This window comes from Cimex lectularius, unplaced genomic scaffold (assembly GCF_000648675.2).
Source record: "Cimex lectularius strain Harlan isolate CLEC.00 unplaced genomic scaffold, Clec_2.1 scaffold117, whole genome shotgun sequence".
Lineage (NCBI taxonomy): Eukaryota > Metazoa > Arthropoda > Insecta > Hemiptera > Cimicidae > Cimex > Cimex lectularius.
The window spans coordinates 914963-934970 of record NW_019392706.1 but is presented as its reverse complement, the minus strand read 5'-3'; the positions used below and the strand labels follow the sequence as shown (position 1 = coordinate 934970).

Below are 20008 nucleotides of genomic sequence, written 5' to 3'. Positions count from 1 at the left end.
TAGATAGAGAGAGAGAGAGAGAGAGAGAGAGAGAGAAAGATTGAATGAATGAATATAGTTTTATTTAAACATTGTCACAAATTTAGTTCGCGAATTCTTAGAATTAACGAGAAAATGGGCACGACAACTAGAGATAGAGTTAGAGATAGCTAGATAGAGAGAGAGTGAGAGGGAGAGGGAGAGAAAGAGAGAGGGAGAGAGAGGGAGGGAGAGAGAGAGAGAAAGGGAAAAAGAGAGTGAGAAAGGTAAAAAGAGAGAGAGAGAGAGAGAGAGAGAGAGAGAGAGAGAGAGAGAGAGAGAGAGAGAGAGAGAGAGAGAGAGAGAGAGATTGAGATTGAATGTTAAACACTCTCACAAATTTAAGTCGCGAACTGTTACATTTAACGAGAAAATGAGAAAGAAAGAGGGAGTTAGAGTGAGAGAGGGTGGGAGGGAGAGTGAGTGACTGAGTGAGTGGGTGAGAAAGGGAGAGTGAGTTTTCCGTTTTTTGTTAGGAACAACTTCTTATTGCGATAAAGGATTTATGGATAATCGTTTATGTTCAATTTAAACCACCTTGAAGGCCCCAATCGAATCGAAATGATACAAGAGCCCCCCCGCCGGAACCCGAATCGCCGCCGAGTGATCTTCACAAGTCAATGAGACGGACACCATAACGCAATCGTGGCTGTTATGATTTGTACGGCCAATTGAACCCGGCGGTTCGTCTACGAGATAATTGGAGTGAAGGGCCCCCAGGACCCGTTGTGAGAGGAGGTGTCGTCCATCGGCGGCATCATCGTGTGCTACTGTGTATAATGTGCTCGGAGTCTCATCGATTAAAGAGCAAGCTGCGTGGAGTGAGTAAAGGAGAGAATGAAGCAATAAATCACGGCCCATTGACTGGTTCTACTCGGTTAACCCTCTGGACAATGGGCCGGCTCTTCCTGATTGAAAACTGGCCCGATTCGATTTACTCATATTATATCGTGCGTTAAATACAGTCCCGACGACACTTTTCAATGAAAGATTACATCCAATTCATATATCTTCGAAAGCGATTAAAAAAAATCTTATCAAAGAGCAAATAATTTTTAATGGAAGGACAAAAGAAAAATACGATTACGCTATTTGTACAATCAGCCTGCGAAAAGTCATCAATTTTCTACACGATCACCCTGTAATCTTCGGCTAAACAGAAATGTTTCTTTTTACTCTTCTTTTCCGGTCGTTGAATTTTTACATTTCTTGGGTTTCTTTTCAGGAATTAGACAACAATCAATAAAAATATATATCGATAAAAAGAAAATGAGTTTGATGGGTAGTCTAGTTCCTGAAAAGAAACCCAAGAAATATAGAAATGTTTTTACGTACTCGCGAAAGAAAGCTTAACAAGTTTTGTTGCTTAGTGCGCCAATTATTTTAACCCGGTGTATTATGATGGAGACGAGAATATTCTGGAAGTTATGGGTGAGGGGAATGTATGGTATAAAGGTGGCTCCAGGCATGCGGGATCCGCCGAATGTCGAGCAAAGGTTCGCCGAATTCCTACGAGTGAAGATGGGTGCTCGGTTATTCGCCGAGCAATAATATTCTGCGCTCGCTGTGCTCGGCTTAATGTACTTAATGCTTTCCCTGTCCTCTTCAAGTGGACAAATATTTATGAAGTAGCCGAATTTAAAGCATCCGTACATTCAGGAAGCAACTATATTGTACGGGTATCTACTGTAATCATCAATCAACACTGCTATTTATTTTTCAATAATAAACTAATATACTAATTAATAAAAGAACATCATAGCGTTGTTTCTGTCGGTTAGGCATGGATTGGCCCAACATAAGTCTTGGAGTTCCTCGATCTGTACCATTTGGAACGCTTTTCTTCCGAAACACAAAAATCGGAACGAGGTTTTCGATGCGAGGATACGGATCGAAAGTAAGATGGGGCAACAGTACTCTATGACTGATGAGTGACTGAGTTTGTAGTACACAAAACAGTAACGCAGCTGCAGCAATGACAGTTTCACTGTTGTCCATCACGATTGGTAGTACGTTGAGGACTCGCACAGCACTTGGCAAATAAAATTTGCTGTTTCCGCACAAACTGGCAGATTATACAAACCCCGAAGGTGTGTGTACACAGGCACGATATTTGGCGAATGCCCAGACACGAGCATCTCGAGACTTGTCAAATGGTCGGCAGCAGTCATTCTACGCATACCGCATGTCTAGAGCCACCTTAACACTAAAAGAAACATGAAAGTTTTAAAAATTCAAAGTTTCCACAGCTTCAATTTCACAAATCGGCAAGAAAAACAGGACTTCCTTGGTGAAGAAAATGTTATCACTTTTTTTCTTTAGGACTAAATACTTTAGATATTACTTTAGACTAAATTTCTCAAGTCAGAGAACATTGGAGAACACAAAATAGAAGAAAGTGATGAATTCATTTGGATTTTTTTCTTTTACAAATGGTAAAATAAGAGAAAATAACAGAGCTTTTGAAATGGCAGAGTAAACTTTCCTGTTCTTCTAAAGCATCAATTTAACATTCAACAAATCAAAACCCAACTGAAGAAAAAAGTGTCCTTCCGGGATGGAATTGGTTAAATAAATGAATTTTTTTTAAAAGCAACAACAACAAACGCATTAAGCTTTTTTAATAGAAAACTTTTAAAAGACTTTCAATTTAACAAGTTAGAACAACAGAACACAAAAAGCTACTTTTTGTATTTCCCAGAAGAACCTATATATTGAATAAATGAATTGATTGTGTTCTTTTTGTTAAATAGGAAAAAAATAAGCGTTTTTTCGTTCATTCCCAGAAGAATGTAATGAATGAATAATGTTATTGTGTTCTTTTTATATGAAAAAATAAGGATAATAGGAAAAAATAAATAAAACAAAAAACATCAGGCAACAAGCTTTTTGATGCAAAAATCATACCTTTTCTACATTTACATACAGACAACAATCTTTTTCTTTAAAAAGTAAACATTTTATATTTCTTATACATCTTCAATTTAACAAGTTGCTACGTCTTTCTCGAAAGAAAGTTTTGACTAGATGAAAAAGATGATGTTGTTTAATTAAAAAATAAAAATAACAGAGACAAGCTTTTTAAATGAAGAGAAAGAGGTTTCAACTTTTCCCTTTTCTTTTACAGTCTCAAGTTCGCAAATCAAAATCCAACTAAACGAAACAAAGTGACAGTTTCTTGTTCTTCCTCAGCCTTTAATTCTAAATTTAAAATTCAACTGAACGAAGATGGTAGTGACTAAATGAAGGAAATGCTTTTTTTAGGGGGGAAAAAACAAGAACAGAGACACGCGCTTTTTGAATAAGGAATATACAGTTTTCTGACATTTTCCTGTTCTCCCTCAGCCTCTATTAAATTAAAATTCAACTGGAACGATAATAAAAAGGTTTTCCCGGAAGAAAGTTGAATAACTGAAGGAAATACTTGAAGGGGGTAAAAAAAAACCTTCCATTTAACAAGCCAATATAACGCAAAAAAGCAGCCTTTCGTTTGTGCACCTTTTCCAAAAACAGTTAAGACTAAATGAAGGAAATGCTTACAAAAACTAACAGAGGCAGCGAGCTTTTTGAATAGAAGAGAATAATCTTATCTGACATTTTCCTGTTCTCCCTCAGCCTCGATTAAATCAAAATTCAACTGAACGAAAAGAAAAATGTCTTCCCGGACAAATGTTGAATAAATGAACGAAGTGATTTTTTAAAGAAAAAAGAAAAACCATAAGACAGCAAACTTTTTGACTGCAAAAAGCAAACGATTTATATTTTTGTCTACACCTTCCATCTAGCAAGCCAATAGAACGAAATAGTTTTAATCCATTATATTTAGTGGTCTATTGACCATATTACTTCTTTCAATTAATTAATCTTATTATGTAAGGTTTTGGTTGAAATGAAAATAGTTTTAATAGGTAAAATAGTTTTCCTTTAAATAGCAATACAACTATTGAGGTGGTGTTTACATTTAAAAGTGTTAAATTTAAAAACCATGCACCATATGTTAAATATTTGCGATTTTATTTGGACTAAAAATGGTCTTGGAATGGACATATTTACCATACCTCTAAATTATTAATTGGTAGCATATGGTATTGGGGTATCTGGAAATGCCAGCAATGTCAATGATATTCTTCTTTTACAAGTTTGAAAATATAGAATTTTAACTATTTATTCACTGCACATTTTTGTTCAAGTTTGTGTTGTACATTTGAAATTATTGAGTCTTACAAATAATGGGGACAAACATAATTACTATCTGATAGACAGTATCAACATATTTGTCAAATTTGACAGGCTTGGAATAAAACAGCCAAAAACTATGACGTAGCTGCTATTAAGCTTTATAATTTAATTACAAAACAACTAAGGACTTTACCTGATGAAAACTTCTGCAAATAATTAAAAGCGCTTCTTGAAGAAAAAACACTGTCTAGTGCAGAAGACTTTAAAACAAGTTTTTCCTTAATGTTTTTCCATATATGTATTTCTTTAACGTGTGTAATTTATTTATTATTTACTGCATCTGACATTTGTGTAACATAAATTATTCAAACAAATAAAAAATATTTATCATCACTGAAGATGACAAAATGCCTAAAAAACGTCTGATGACAGTCCACAATGATCGGTACCGGCCAAATTTCATGTTCGATGAATATCATCAGCAAATCATCAATATTCTGAGTTGGCGCAAGCGCATCCCCGAACGGACAAGGAGTCCATAGATTCAACTCGTCCCAATCGAAACTTACCCTCGTCACCTGTGAAATGAAGTGTATATATTTTTTTCCGTTTTTCCATGGCAGCGATGCTTTTGCGTCGAGGGGACGGCACAACTTCGCCCCTTCTCTCTTAAACTCCTAACTCAGATGGAAAAAATGGGGGCTTTTTACTTTTGGGGTCGCCACCCTTCCTCTTTAAATGTTTAATACAACCACCCTGGTAAGACTCTAACGAAAATTTCCCAACCCTTCAAAAACTCAACGTTGTGAACGTTCGGCCAAATGTAACTGTAACATTTAGCCATCGACGATCCATTCCCGAAAATTATTTTCTATCTGTATGTTCAAAATATACAATAAAGCAAAGAATTGATGACAACCATTTTCTGACAACCTTAGCTTTTTGTAGAAGAATGCTATTTTCTTTAAAATTCAACTGGAAGAAGAAGGGTAAAACAACCTTTCCTATATTTACAGTACAATGCTCTGAACCAGTTTAAATACGCTTTATTAATTATTTATTTAAAAAATAGTAAAAAGAAGCCAAATGAATAAATGTTGATTTTGTTTCGTTGATTCAAAAAACACCTCAAACCCACGACCAACTATTTTATACTTATTCCAGTATGGGCAATTTTCATTTCGCTGTTACATTCTTAAAAGGAAAGTTGGCGAAGAACAACGCAGATCGTGCCCGTGAGGATAGGGCAAATTGGACAAACGGTAGAAAAGGTAGAAAAACTTTGGGTGTACGCTTTGACCCCAAGGCTTCAGAAACGTTTATAGTAAAACAAATAAAAAATGGTGCAAATATTTTTTACTACTTGAATTAAATTTACATTGAAGCCGGAGATAAAGTACGAGAGGAGTGATACAGTGTTCTCCATGGTAAGTGAGTATCAACATAGACACACACAAAAAAAAAAAAGTAAAATAAAATAAAACGCCGTAAAATCCATACAAATTATATATGCATTTGCAATTTAGAAAAGCTAACGTCGTTACAATCTCTTACTTTATTTACACACATTTCCTTCATTTATTCAGAACTTTCTTCTAGGAAAGCAAGGAAAGTTGCTTCATTTTTTGTTCTGTTGGGATTTAACATGCTAAATTGGTGCTTAGAAAGGACAGAAAACTGTCAGAAAAATCTGTTTTGCATTTGAAAAGCTCTCTATCTCCGTGTTTTTTTCTTAAAAATTCATTTAGACATACCTTTTTTCTAGGAAAAACGGATATAATAAAAAGCTGCTTGTTACTTTCTTTTGGCTCCTAAATTGCTAAATTGTACAAAAAAAGATTGCTGTTTCTAATCATAAACCATGCTGTCTCTGTTTTTTTTCTCTTAAAAAGTTTTTACTTAATTTAGATTTAATTTTTTTCTGGAAAAATCACATAAAGGTAAGACCGTCTTTTTCGTTACATTGGCTTCTAACTTGCAGAACATAGAAAAAGATTGCTTTTTGCAATCAAAATGCTTGCTTTTACAGTTGTTTTTATTTATTTTTTCCTTAAGAAAAGCTATTCCTTCTGCCATTCCATTTCTGCCGAGATGACACTTTTTTTCGTTCAGTTGGGTTGGGATTTATTAAATTGAAGCTGAGGAAGAACAGAAAACAGTCAGAAAACACTTTTCTTTTCTATTCAAAAAGCTCGCTGACTTTGTTGTTTTCCTTTCCTTTTTTTTCTAAAAAAAAAGTATTTCCTTCATTTATTCCACACATTCTTCCAAGGAGACACTTGTGTTTTTGGTCAGTTGAATTTTAATTTAATTGAGGCTGAAGAAGATTAAGAAAATGTCAGAAAACATTTCTTCTATTCAAAAAGCTCTCGGTCTCTGTTCTTGTCTTTCTTTTGTTCTTAAATAAAACGCAATTACTTCATTTAGTGATAACTTTTTTAATAATTGCATAAACGAAAAGATGATTTTTTCGTTCAATTGGTTTCAAACTTGTTAAATTGAAATAGTAGAAAAAAGAGAAAAAGCTTGCTTCCTCTGTTGTCGTTTTTTCCTTTAAAAAACTGTCATTTTTCTATTTAAAAAAAATTAAAAAATAAATAAACAAAAATAAAAAAGGATTTAAGACTGCTTTTTACGTTTGTTGATTTCTAACTTGTTAAATTGAATGTGAAGAAAAAATTTTGATTTTTGCAATGAAAAAGCATGTTGTTTTTCTTATTATTTTCTTTATTTAGAAAAATGGCACAATTGCTTTATTCATTGCTTTTTTTCCGGAAAGACACATTAAGTAGTTTTTGTGTTCTGGTGGGTTCTGGCTTGTTAAATTGAGAGCCTCGACAAAAATTTATTTTGTATTAAAAAAATCTTATATTTTCAGATTCATCACTAGGCAGACAGCCTGGAAGACGACTAGAAAAATCTCGATAAATCGAACTTTGACAATCAGCGTCTTGCCTGTTGGGACCGAAACGTGACAGCCACTCTTAGGAAGAAGAATAATTTATGCGGCAGTTTATAATAATAAAAAATATATAAATCCGTCGGACGTGTTTTAAGTTAAGTTGTAAACAGTTTACACACGAGACCGAGTGGTTTTTAAGGGTGTTAACATTGGATTTTACTGTTTAGACGGTAGGTGTTTATAGACGTGGCCGGCATCCTTTCAGCGACGGCGTTCTTCATTGATCTTATAACGTTATGATATGGAAAGAAGGGCAAACAATCGGAAGTATTTTTGAAAGACGAAAAATAGCTAGTGGAGTTTTTGAACTTTGGACTGGAAGCATAACCAGGTGGAACCAGGCACAAATTGACGATTTTGCACTAGTATTCCTTTATCTTTGAAAATTCCTAGCTTGAGAATAGGCTGCAGACACAAATACATGGTGTTTGTTGTTCAGAAACCCCCTTTGACATCGATGCATCCGTGTCGGAGAACGGGTTCAGACATCCTTGATCTCAAGGAGTGTCTTAGGAGATCCGGTTCACTCACGCCTACATCGGATTTATTTATTAAAATATTTCGCAGGGTGAGCCGTTAAGGGATGAAGTAACACATCAACCGGCGTCTCATCATGACCCACGGATGATTTAACCATGATTGCCGTACTTGGTTAGCTTTGGCAGGAGTGTTCCCCAGATCTCGTAAAACCCCAAGGTTATTTTAAACTGCTCAAAAATGAATACGGATATTTGTAATTTATTCTTATTCTATTAATTTTAATCAAATTAACCGATATATTCTTGTTAGTTGGATAAAACAAAATAGAAAATACAAACCAAAAACAAACAAACGTTAATCGTCATTTTTAATAACGGATTTAGTTAAGAAAAGTAAACATGAAGATTACTCATTTTAAATCCATTATAGTGGTCTATTGACCAAATTAATTCTTTCAATTAATTAATCTTTTTATGTGAGGTTTTGGTTGAAACGAAAAAGCTAGTGCCACGAGCGGGATTCGAACCGACGACCTTCGGCTAAATACGCCGGTACTCTACCACTTGAGCTATCGTGACTCGATCCACTCGGACACCAATTCCCCATCTCAACTTTGAAAAATGGCAAAAAGGAGGGAAAATTCAAAGGGTTGTAGCTTGAGATGGGGAGTTGGTGTCCGAGTGGATCGAGTCACGATAGCTCAAGTGGTAGAGTAGCGGCGTATTTAGCCGAAGGTCGTGGGTTCGAATCCCGCTCGTGGCACTGGCTTTTTCATTTCAATCAAAACCTTACATAAAAAGATTAATTACTCATTTTGTAAACAAAAACTTTTTTAATCTTTTCTCCATTTTAATCTAGTTGTATTGTCTTTAATCTTGGAAAGACATCAACTTGAACCGGAAGTTCGCGATATTATTCTTCTAGTATATAGTAATAGCAGAAGCAACACAGAAAGCCGACTCATCTGTAAACACAAAGCATTCCAATTGGTGTTCTCTTTTAGGTGCTCGCTGCACCACACTCTCCTGAGTTGCTGGTGGCGGGCTGTTGCTGCAGGTCGTTTCAAAGGAGCATACGATGTGAGGTCAACCATACGGTTGAAAAAGGCCTTGCCAAAACATCTTGTACTTCATTTAGGATCTGGCGGGCACGATGGAAAGGGTTCCGTCTTGCAGCAATGACAATATTTCTGTCCTCCATTAGCGTCGTATTGCTCTGAAATCCACTACCAGGCCAATTATTTGCACTTCCGGTCTCTCGGAATCGGGCGTTCTGACAAACCCAACTACCTCTGCGACATCCACTTGCCTATGAACTCAATGATTCATTCTCACAATACTATTTCAAACTTCTGGTTCAAGATCATGTCTTTCCATGATTAAAGAGAATACAACTGGATTGAAATGGAGAAAAAACGAGAATAGTTGTATGTTTACAAAATGAGTAATCTTCACGTTTACTATTCTTAAGTAAACTCGTTATTAAAAATGAGGATTAAATTTTTTTTTGTTTTTGGTTTGTATTTTCTATTTTGTTTTATCCAAATAACAAGTATATATCGGTTAATTTAATTAAAATTAATAGAACAAGAATGAATTACAAATATCCCTATTTATTTTTGAGCAATTTATAATCATTTTCCATGAGATTGAGCTGAAGAAGAAACATCTTCAGTCAAATTGGGAGACTCCTCACGTCAGTGGACTGATAAACAATTAATTTGGTCTGTCTGTACCTCATCTGAGGATATCTTCTGTGCATGCGTGTGTCATCTGGTAGTTCTCATTTTCCTGCGTTTTAACTTTTTTTGGTCCTTAATACATTAATGTTATTACAGCCAATCACTGAAGGTTAAGAATGAGGCGAAACGCAGACGGACAAACCCAGTGAGAATATATATAATACATAATACTATATTATTATATTATATATCATTATATAATAATAATAATATAATGAAATATTATAAATTATATATGCAATATATAACAGAAAATTGTCGTTTGAAATATTTGTGTATATTATATACACGGCTGTAATTTTGGGCCGGTTCCAGCGCACTTAGTATCTCCTGACTGGCACTACATCAAATTTTGACGCGTGTTTTGTAAATAAAGATGGCCGAACGGCAAATAGGGTTTTAAATTTTAAAAGGGTTTTCTTCTCGGTTTATCCTTTGGGAATAATCAAATCCAAAAATAACTGTAACAACGACTTTTCCAAAAATTTGGTAGATCTATGGATAGAACCATGTCCAAGGAATGTTTTTGGGCCATTTGATCATCTTTTTTTAAAGTATCATAAAGTGTTCGAACTATCTTACTTTAGTACAAAGTAAAAGTGTTTTACTCAATTTCATAAATTGACCGTAAATTTTGATTAAAAAACAGTTCAATTTTCAATAAATGTAAAATATACTATTCCATGGGAAAACCATGTCCTGTGTGAAATTGAACTTATGAAGCTTAAAATAGACAAGAAAAATATTAAACATATTTTTCTCTCATTTTGAATATTTAAGGAAACAAGCGGGCTTTGTACCTCTGACCGAAACAGACCATAACACCAAGCGAGGATAGGCGGACCAGGATGATCAGGGCTGATCAAACTGCAGTATCGTTCAACAACTTAAAGACAAACCTATCTATGGGAGTGATCCACATCGGTAAAAAAACCTAGAAATCTTTCTACACTTTTTGGTATAATAATTTTGTAATTCCGATAAGTACACTTTTTTTTTGTTGTTGAAAAAGGCAAGTTTTAGATTTTGAACGTCTGGTTCATGCAGCCCAGACCTGTCGAGCCAGTTAATTGTTTTTTTACATTGTTTCCTTAGATGATACAATAAATTTGAGTAAAATATTTCTTTTCTAAAAGCTTAGTTTTTATGTACGACGACTATATATGATCATTTTATTGCTCTTAGCTTACTACGATCTGTCATTTAACGGCTTCCAAATGGTCCGTAATGATAAGTTGAGCTCTAAAACAGTGATCAGAAAGCTTTGTGAGAATAGCCTACTTGACGTCCCGCATCAGGTTCTCTAATACGGGAGAGGCATCGAGTAGAAAGGTGAATATTCGCAAATCTCGGTTGTACAAATTGTTGGGGGCTGTTCTTTTCACAGATGGGTGCGGGTTTGGTTTGCGGCCATCGGATGACCGAGGCCGGGAGTGGAGAAGACGTGGAGAACGCTTTTCTTCATGTGCCATATCAAAAACAGTCAGTGAAACCCTCTGTTATGGGGGACGGATGCCCGTACAGGACATCATACTGAATCTTTGTCTGCACTAAGGTGCGGAAGTTCTTCTGAGAGTTGTGGTATCATTCACTCCATTTATTGGGGAAAACGTATGTTAATTTGTTAATGAGGCATCAAGCACCCAAGACAGTGGCATCTCGGTCTCTTTTTCAAATGTAAAGTATTCTTCCCCACACCTACTATTTCGTACTGAAGTCCTTCCTCCCGGATCGCTGGTTTAAGGTGAGAATTGGCTCTGAAGAGGAAGAATTTTCAACATCAAGGCAATCAAAGGAGTATCGTTGGACCAATCCTCTACACAGTTTACACCGCTGACCTATTCACCCTAACACCAACATCACGACCTCCGTGGACGGTACCGCAATCCTCTTCTCAATTCCGTACCCTATCCTTGCAGCAAAAGCCACCCGAGACTATCTAGACCTCATTACCAGACCTGTGCACTCGGCGGTGCATCAAGAAAAATGAACTAAAAAGCCGAGCTAAGGGGTTCACCTAAGCTATCCAATATCTACAAAGTATTCGTGATGAACATGATCCAAACACGATTTCACATCTTCCATTCCAAACTTACCTCTCAGACCAATTCCTTAGCTCAAGCCTTCTCTTCAACGTCCCACTCTAACAATCTTCCACGACGGCTAAAAAGACAGTGGTCTCGTAACCTCCCAGACCAACTATAAACCTCAATCCTAAACACAGAGTTTCAGCAATGGCCGGCTTCTCTCACCATCCCCATGGTCTAACAGATTCCTGCCAGATCTTTTATTGATCGGAACCAACAAATTGTTAAATGTGCATAGAAAAAAACTGTTAATGGAGGGTAATTTCGACCTCACGTAGCTTGAGTTGTCGCCCACTACTTGGAGGATGTAGGGATTACCACAAGGCCAGCAAGTTCTTCTGACATTAATCCCATAGAACACTTAGGGCCCGTTGCACCAATTCAGTACTAAACCGAGTTCACCTGAAAAATTGCCTTTTCTCAATTTGTCTTGAGCCGTGTTCAAACGATGATCTCGGTTCAGAACGGCCGTCGAGCGTGGGCTAAACGGACGGTTAAAGATCTTCCCTTAACTACGTCATTTCGTAACAATATAACCTGTAAGTTGTTAAAGGCGTGTTCACACGACTCAACTTTTGATATTTTTGTTTATAAATTTCAATAGGAATATATTAACTTTTGATTTGAAAACCACTGTTCTTTCTTTGACAATGTTCTAATTGGCTTAATTTTTTTGTTGTATTCAGGAATTGTCAGTCCGGCAATTTGTATTCCTTTTTGCGCTAAAATTCAGCGCATTTTATCCCGCATATCTATTTATACTCAGCAAGTCGTGTTATCATGAGGTAGGATCAAGAGAGGTTCATTAAGTCATAAATTTTGTGCCAAAGACCTTAATTTTGGAATAGTAGATACGGTAATTTTCTTATATGTATACTATATAAGTCGTTGATTCCAAAGGAAGTAATGCTTATGATAAAATTATATAAATTCGAGCAACATTTTTCTTTACTGCCTCAACAAAAACCTGTTCGTTAGTAAACGAAATTTTATTTGGATAAATGGATAATGTAATGAATGAATTTTTAAAAATAAATGTAGATGAACAACAGACGGTAGGTACATAATCGGTAGGTAAACAAAGGAAGGGTTTTTATAACCAATAAGACCATTTTCACGAATGAGACAATGATGGATTGTTTAATAGACCCAGAATGTCGACAAAAAATTTCTCTGAAATATCTGAAGAAAGCAAAATTAAGGAAAAAGTAAAAACACAAAAATATTAAATAAACAGAAAGTGGTACAACAACCAATGTAAACAATTAATAAATATTATCACTAGCTAAATACGTTATGTTGAGCGGTCTGATTGACCAAATTACTTCTTTCATTAATTATTCTTTTTATGTAAGGCCTCAGTTGAAATGAAAAAGTTATCGCTATTACTAGCTATAACCGTGCAAAGAGACTATAATCAGTTCTACCAACTAATGGTTGAACTGGGATCAATTGAACGGTGGTCCCTTACAGAAGGTGCAACGCTCCATTTTCTGAACTTGGTTCAAATTATGAACGACGTTCCGGTGAACTCGGTTTTAACGGTGGCTGGTACAACGAGCCATTATGGGACGTGATAAAGAGATGGGTTAAACATCGTTCGCCTCCTCCAACAAGCGTTGAATAGCTTCAAACCGTATTGAAGAACGAGATTCCTGATACAACCACACTGGGACTTAAAAAACTTATAATTTCATTGTTGGCATACTTTTTAGAATATCATTTCCCACTTCGCTAAACAACCAAACTTAAAGAACCATTTTTGTAATGAGGTTTTTTTTCTAACAAAACAAAAAATTGATTGAAATTGTACCATGGTGAAAATATGTTTTATATAATTTGTAGTACATTACCACTACCTTCAATTAGGTAATATGTAACAATGAGCAAGGTAATGTATACAAAAAGTAAAAATCAAGAGTGGAAAAAATACCCATTGTCATTACTCCAATGATTCTAAAATATTGTCTGTTTAATTGATTCTTGGGTCATTATCACTTTCACTATCATCACCATCACTTCCTAGATCTCGCAGCCATTGTCTCTTCAGTCGGCGAGGAAGGTTCGAGGGGATTCGTCGGGATGCGAGGTTTCTGGTGTGCCGATTTACGACGGTTGGGATTTCATCTTGTACGAAAGGGTTATATAAGTCTGTATGGGTAGTTAGGCACTATACATAAAATGGAGCATCTAGTACTTTTAGTCGGATTAAGGACTGAGCAGTTCGAAAGCGGCGGATGTTGGAATGTTTGGCTGCCCCACACTTCCAGTCCGTAAGTCCATACCGGCTTAATTATGGTGTTATAAAGCAGCCTTCTGTTTTTGAGAGGTAACTTAGAACTTTGGAAAATGGCCAAAAGGAGGGAAAATAGGAAAGGTAGGTTGAGATGGGGAGTTGGTGTCCGAGTGAATCGAAGTCACGATAGTTCAAGTGGTAGAGCAGTGGCATATTTAGCCGAAGGGCGTGGGTTCGAATCCCGCTCGTGGCACTAGCTTTTTCGTTCCAACCAATACCTTACATAAAGATTAATTAATTGAAAGAAGGCATTTGGCCAATCGGACCACGAAATATAATGTTTTTAGTAAATTATAACGTTTGTCAAGAAGCCGTGCAAGAGTTGTAAATCGTGTCAAACCCCCTGACGTTTCAGTCGTGTCTGAGAATTCCACATCAGGCGTTTGTCGATGTAGTCCGAGGCACCGCACCTTGTCCGCAGTTGGGAGGGTAATATTATTTAAGAAAACCGGGAGGAGATCGTTTTACGGAGAGTGAAGATAATGTGGGTGGATTTGTCTGTGTTAAATTTTATCATTTTCTTTTTACTTCAAGACTCTAGTAGTTTGAGGTGTTGTTGGAGGTTTCGAGTGGAAATGACAAGGTGACAAGGCCGGAGTTGCTAGTTAGAATTGTTGTATCGTCTGCAAATGTGAATGTCGTGTTTCCGGGATGTAATGGCATGTTGAAAATATTAAATTGTTACATTTGTTTTTTCTTGAAGTTCTTTGATCCATTAATACGCTGGTAACAATTTCCAAATTAATATACTACAGAGGGCCCGGGTATTAATTAAAATGAAAGACGAGTGGATGGGGTGAAAGAGCTTCCCGTTATTTAAAGGAAAAGGGTGGAGCGGGTGGAGGGGGTGGGTTGTACTTACCCTAGGCCTTAAAAGCGTGGAAGAAGGAGGGTGGAGGACGCGGGGTGGGGTAATAAATCAAACCCCTCCCACAAACATTCACTCTCCTCCGCTCTCTCTTTTCCCTTCTTCAATCCCTCCGGCCATCCTTTAAATTGCCTCACACTTACCCCAGGGGGGCGCCAGACGGACGAAATCCAACCGGACAAATACAACCGGACCCTCCCGATAATAACCGGCAATGAGAAATATATTCGTGGAAATATATCGGCCATGGGGCGAAAGAAACAAACCTGAGAGAGTTTGCGGATAGAGGAACGTACCCAAGAAATTCGTATGAAAATACTTACAGAATATAGTAGTTTTTATCTTGAATTACCTTTGATATTTCTACGAACCTACTAGCAGCCCTTTGTAGTAGAATAATATTACATCCCCTATTAAATTATAGTAAATATTAGGGGAGTTGAACCTTGGACCTCTACGTGGCAATATTCTTAGTAAACTTCTTTCCAGTCACAAAGTAGGGCTTCACGTTCAACTACATTTGAGTGGCAAGGAAGATAATTAAGTTCATACACTTGGAGATCCTTTAACAAATAATTTTATGGTCAGATGATCCAAGGAAAATCCAGACACATATGGAGGCAGGACCTCCACGTGACAACAAAATCATTTGACTTCTTTCCAGACACAAAGCAGGGCTATATGTACAACAACCTTTTGGGTGTCATGGAGGGTAAGTTCAGACGCATTAAGATACTTTACGATATAATTTTATAGTCGTATTGTCCAAGGATAAACCATGGAATTCGTACGCAGGACTACTACAGTCAGAAAGCAGGGCTTCACATTTAACTACCATTGGGTGTCATGGAAGATAAGTTCACACATTTTAAGATTCTTTAGTAAATGATTTTATAGTCAAATAATCCAAGGATACTCCATGGGATTCGTATGCAGGAGTTATGAGTGACAATAAAATCTTTTCACTTCTTTCCCATTCATACACAAATCAGGGCCTCACGTCCAGTAGGTTTGAGAGGCATGGCCATAAGTTCAGTTTTAAAATCCTTTAACAAATGATTTTATAGTCAAATCCAAGGATAATCCATAGGATTCGTACGCAGGACCTCTACGTGATACCAAAATCATTTGATTTTCTTCCAATCACAAAGCAAGGCTATATGTACATCAACCTTTTGGGAGTCATGGAAGGTAAGTTCAGACATTTTAAAATCCTTTAACCAATGATTTTATAGTCAAATGATCCAAGGTAATCCATGGAATTGGTCTGCAAGATTCCTAAGTGGCAATGAAATCAGGTAAAATCTTTCCAGTACAAAGCAGGGTTTCGGATCCAACTACTTTTCGGTGTCAAATACAATTTGTTCACACTCTTTAAGATAATTTTATACATGATTTAATTAGATTCAAATGATTCAAGAATATTTCGGTAGTACCACAAGGATTTGAACATAGAACATTTACGAGTGCCTAACGTTTCCAGTCACACAGTTGGGTTTACTACTCAAGTTCCATCCAAGTTAGTCGACTCTCTCGGACGGTATGTTCAGACACACTGCAATGTTTTTAGAAATGTTTTCATATTCAAGTGTCCAAGGTTATTGCATGGCAAGACTGCGATGTGAACTACGGATCTTTTCGAGGCTTACGAGCATAATTCCTGTCAGTTGGGTTTCCCACTCAACCAAATTGGGAGTCTAGGACGAGACAACTCTGAGATTCGTACTCAGGACCTCTATGAGATAATACTGTTATTTAACGTATTTACAGCCATCGTACTCAGGGATTCACGTTCACGACACCGAAATTCAAACACTTTAAAATTGCTCTTTCTACGTGCTTAATATTCAATTGTTCCAAGGATAATCCATGGTCAACACCCGGCTTTGAATACAAGACCTTTACGAGACATAAGACCTACAATTTTCGGTCGTACAGTTGGATTTTAACATTACGGGGGCGTCCAGAGAACAAGTTCAAACAGCATCAAGGAAAAGAAAAACTAAAACAGAAACTTGCTTCTGTTTTGAAACGGCAGGAATAGGTGTTATGTGACTACAAAGTATTAGCTCTTTGTATGCCTAGAGAAATTAGCGAAGAGGAACCCCGGAAGGTGCTAAACTACCAACTACCAAAAAGCAATAAAAGAAAAGAAGACTATTATTTAATTTATGGTTTTTTTGGAGAGACCCCTCGAACTGGTATCAGCAGAAAAGCTCAAACAGCCCAGGATAACTACTTTTCATTGTAACCATTCTTTATACATAAAGGATCGAGATGGCGTTTATTAGGCATTTTCCCATTGAAAAAACCTACCTAATTTACCGATAACCTTCTTTTCAGTAGAAAGAAAGTGAAACGTACGAATTTGAGAAGAAAATTCCCAAAGTTTCTTTTAATTGCGTTAAAATTGAACTATGAATTATAATGAGTCCGTACACTTGGGATTATCAATTAACGTTCGATTAGCGATAACATGCCTCTTGTTTACTGGAAAATTTGCCAAAATGAGGTTTAGACAAAAAACGTTTTGAAAAATATCAAAATCTCGACAAATTCATGTAAAATTAAACCCTAAGGACAAAATTTTACCGTTTCCGGTGTAACGTTATTACAATCGAGATTAATTTAAACTTATAACTTAAAATAAATGCAAAAGCATAAAAAGAAGCGGTACCTAACAGATCCAACGTATAACTTTTTTTTTTTAAAGAATCATACCTATCAAATAAGGCATCACCCTCTCTTGGCATTACCTTATTAGCCAGCCTATATTCTCAGACAGTGCTACTTATTTTAAACCATCGTTCAATGCTTCATTTAGTGGAAGGAAGGTCATCAAAGTTGTTTCTTTTTTATAAATAACCGAACACCTTTAAGAGTCTCCAGGTCGTGTAACTCCTGCTGTATAAATAATAGCAATATATTAGTAATAATCTAATAATTTTTTATGTCAACCAAGACCTTCAAAAAGAATAATTAATTGAAAGAAATAACTTGGTCAATTGACCACTAAAACATAAATGGATTAATAATAATTTAATTAAAATTTATTTATTTTTACAAGTTTCTATTTGACTTTTTCCAGTTTATCATAAAACTCAATAAGACCCACCTCTCCTCTAATAGGTGCGATTATGTCTATGCATTTTGCTTTTTTTCATCCCAAAAAATATTATTATATTCATTACTAATGCCATAAATTGTGGAAAGGAAGCTGTGATGAATATCGATGGTTATTTACAGCCAATAAGTCCTAATCGGTTCACAATTTTGTTTGTTTTTGTTTGTTTGTAATATTGATCTGCTAGACGATGCGAGGACTGAGTTTTGCCTTTTTTCCCCGCAAGCGACGACAATTAACAAACAATACAAGACAAAGTATAAAAAACTTAAAGTCAGTAACTTTATACAGGCCAAGACTTTGTCAGACTGGTGGATTTCGGCAGTTACGACAGACTTAATTCTTCGGAATTATGGTTCTAACTTTTAAAGTAAAAGATCCTAGAGTGGTTGGTGAGAAAAAGCCCAAAGCAAATATAAATTTATTATAAAAATACTATTAGAATTGATCAAAGTGTATTTTACAATTTTATAAATCGGAGGGAGGGAAAGCTATGAAAATAAGATTATATAAAAAGTACTAGTTATAGTAGATGTCTGTTATCCAAAAACGCGCGCGAGAGAGATAGAGAGAATATGAATAATGAAGTCTGCCTGGAAAACCACCAGAGATTCACCACATGAATAATGGACATTTCCTAATGCGGATAACGTTCCATGACCTTCCAAGCGACTGGAGAAATAATTCAGTTTGTAGCACAGCGCATATCCCAGGATGTGACGCGTTTGCGATACTTAAATCATATTGTTTTTCATATTTGTCCGAAGACTCGGCCGAATTTTTAAAATTGCCAGGAAAACCTTTTACGACAAAATTTCTGATTAACTCGACATCTACAAGACTTTTGTCCGTTTTATTTGAAACTTATGACTGTAGCATTAACTACAATAAGCAAATACAATGGTGATAGAGAAGTATAATTAATTATAGTGTCTTAAGGGAAGTCACTCAGTAGTGACACTGATATAAGTGAACCTAAGCACTCGTACTTCACTTACTATGAATTAAGATGAGATCACGAGGCCATCGGCCTTTCAGCCGCACTATCAGGAAGTGTGACTTAGAAAAGTTGGGTTATTAGCCCTTTATTTCCCAATGTTGTCTTAGAACTTTATAAATTCGGTTAAAATTTAGAGGAGAAATTTGGTAAATAGTGTTAGAGAGTATAGATTGGCGCCAAATAAATCAGTGTTGCCAATACACGGGCAGGAACAACACTGCGCCTGCCCTAAATTCACGGGATTTCCTGCTAACCGTAAACGAATGCTAAAGTTGGCTCAGAAGCAACTTTGGACAATAAAAGACTAAGGGATGACGTGAGTGGGGCTATGGGGAAACATAAGGGATGTTGAGGTCATGGTGAAAGGTACGAATGAACACATAAAAAGGAGGATTTGAGCAAGCAGTACAACAGAGGGTTTTGAACTGGAAGGATTGGTTTCGATAATATTTGGATGCTTTGGCTGACGACTGTTTTTCCGTACAGACCAGGTCGGTTTGAGTAGTGTGTTGTAAATTAGTCTTTTATTGTTAAGGGATAGTTTGGACCGTTTATCTATGAGTTGAGAGAGAGAGTTTGTATGTCTATTGAGGACCTGTCGTTTAGGTCGGGGATTCGACATGAAACGTTTGCCTAAGTAGCGGAAATAAGTTGGTAGAGGTGGTTGAGGTATACAGGAGGAAGGATTGATCGCCGTAATGTCAAATTAATGTACTGGCATTTATTTTTATCCTCCACACCTTTATCCAAGACTCAAGGTGAGACTAGGTAACGAACGGCAAGGACAGGATCATTACGATTTGCAAATATGAACAGGGACATATTGGGATGATTAGGGCTGTCAGCAGTATTTATTAAGTAATGGTTGGACCAAGAACACTACCATTGCTGACTCCTCCCCGGAAAAAAATGGATGGGTGAATGGGAAAGTATGCACCGAGAAGTGACGGTCGGCAAGACAGGACTTTAGGATAAGAAAGTAGGGAGGATATCTTTGAGTTTACACAGCATCCCAACATGCCAGACAAACCTTAATGTCAAAATGCAATCAAGCGAGATATGCTAAATTTTGAGTAAATAAAAATAATAATTAATAAATTTGACCGAAAATTAATAAGGAAAAAGAAATATAAAAGATAAAAAGAATTACTTAAGGAATATTTTATCAGATAATAATTTAATTAAATAAATTACATTATAGACAACAAACATTGATCCATTGTGTCCTTTGTACCAATTGTGATTTTTTTGCT

General features: G+C 36.3%; 1 protein-coding gene across 1 annotated transcript in view; it reads right to left on the bottom strand.

The window, feature by feature from the left end:
* LOC106666675 (insulin gene enhancer protein ISL-1) overlaps positions 1-20008 on the bottom strand; it is a 115832-nt gene that overhangs the window by 34888 nt on the left and 60936 nt on the right. The window lies entirely within an intron of this gene.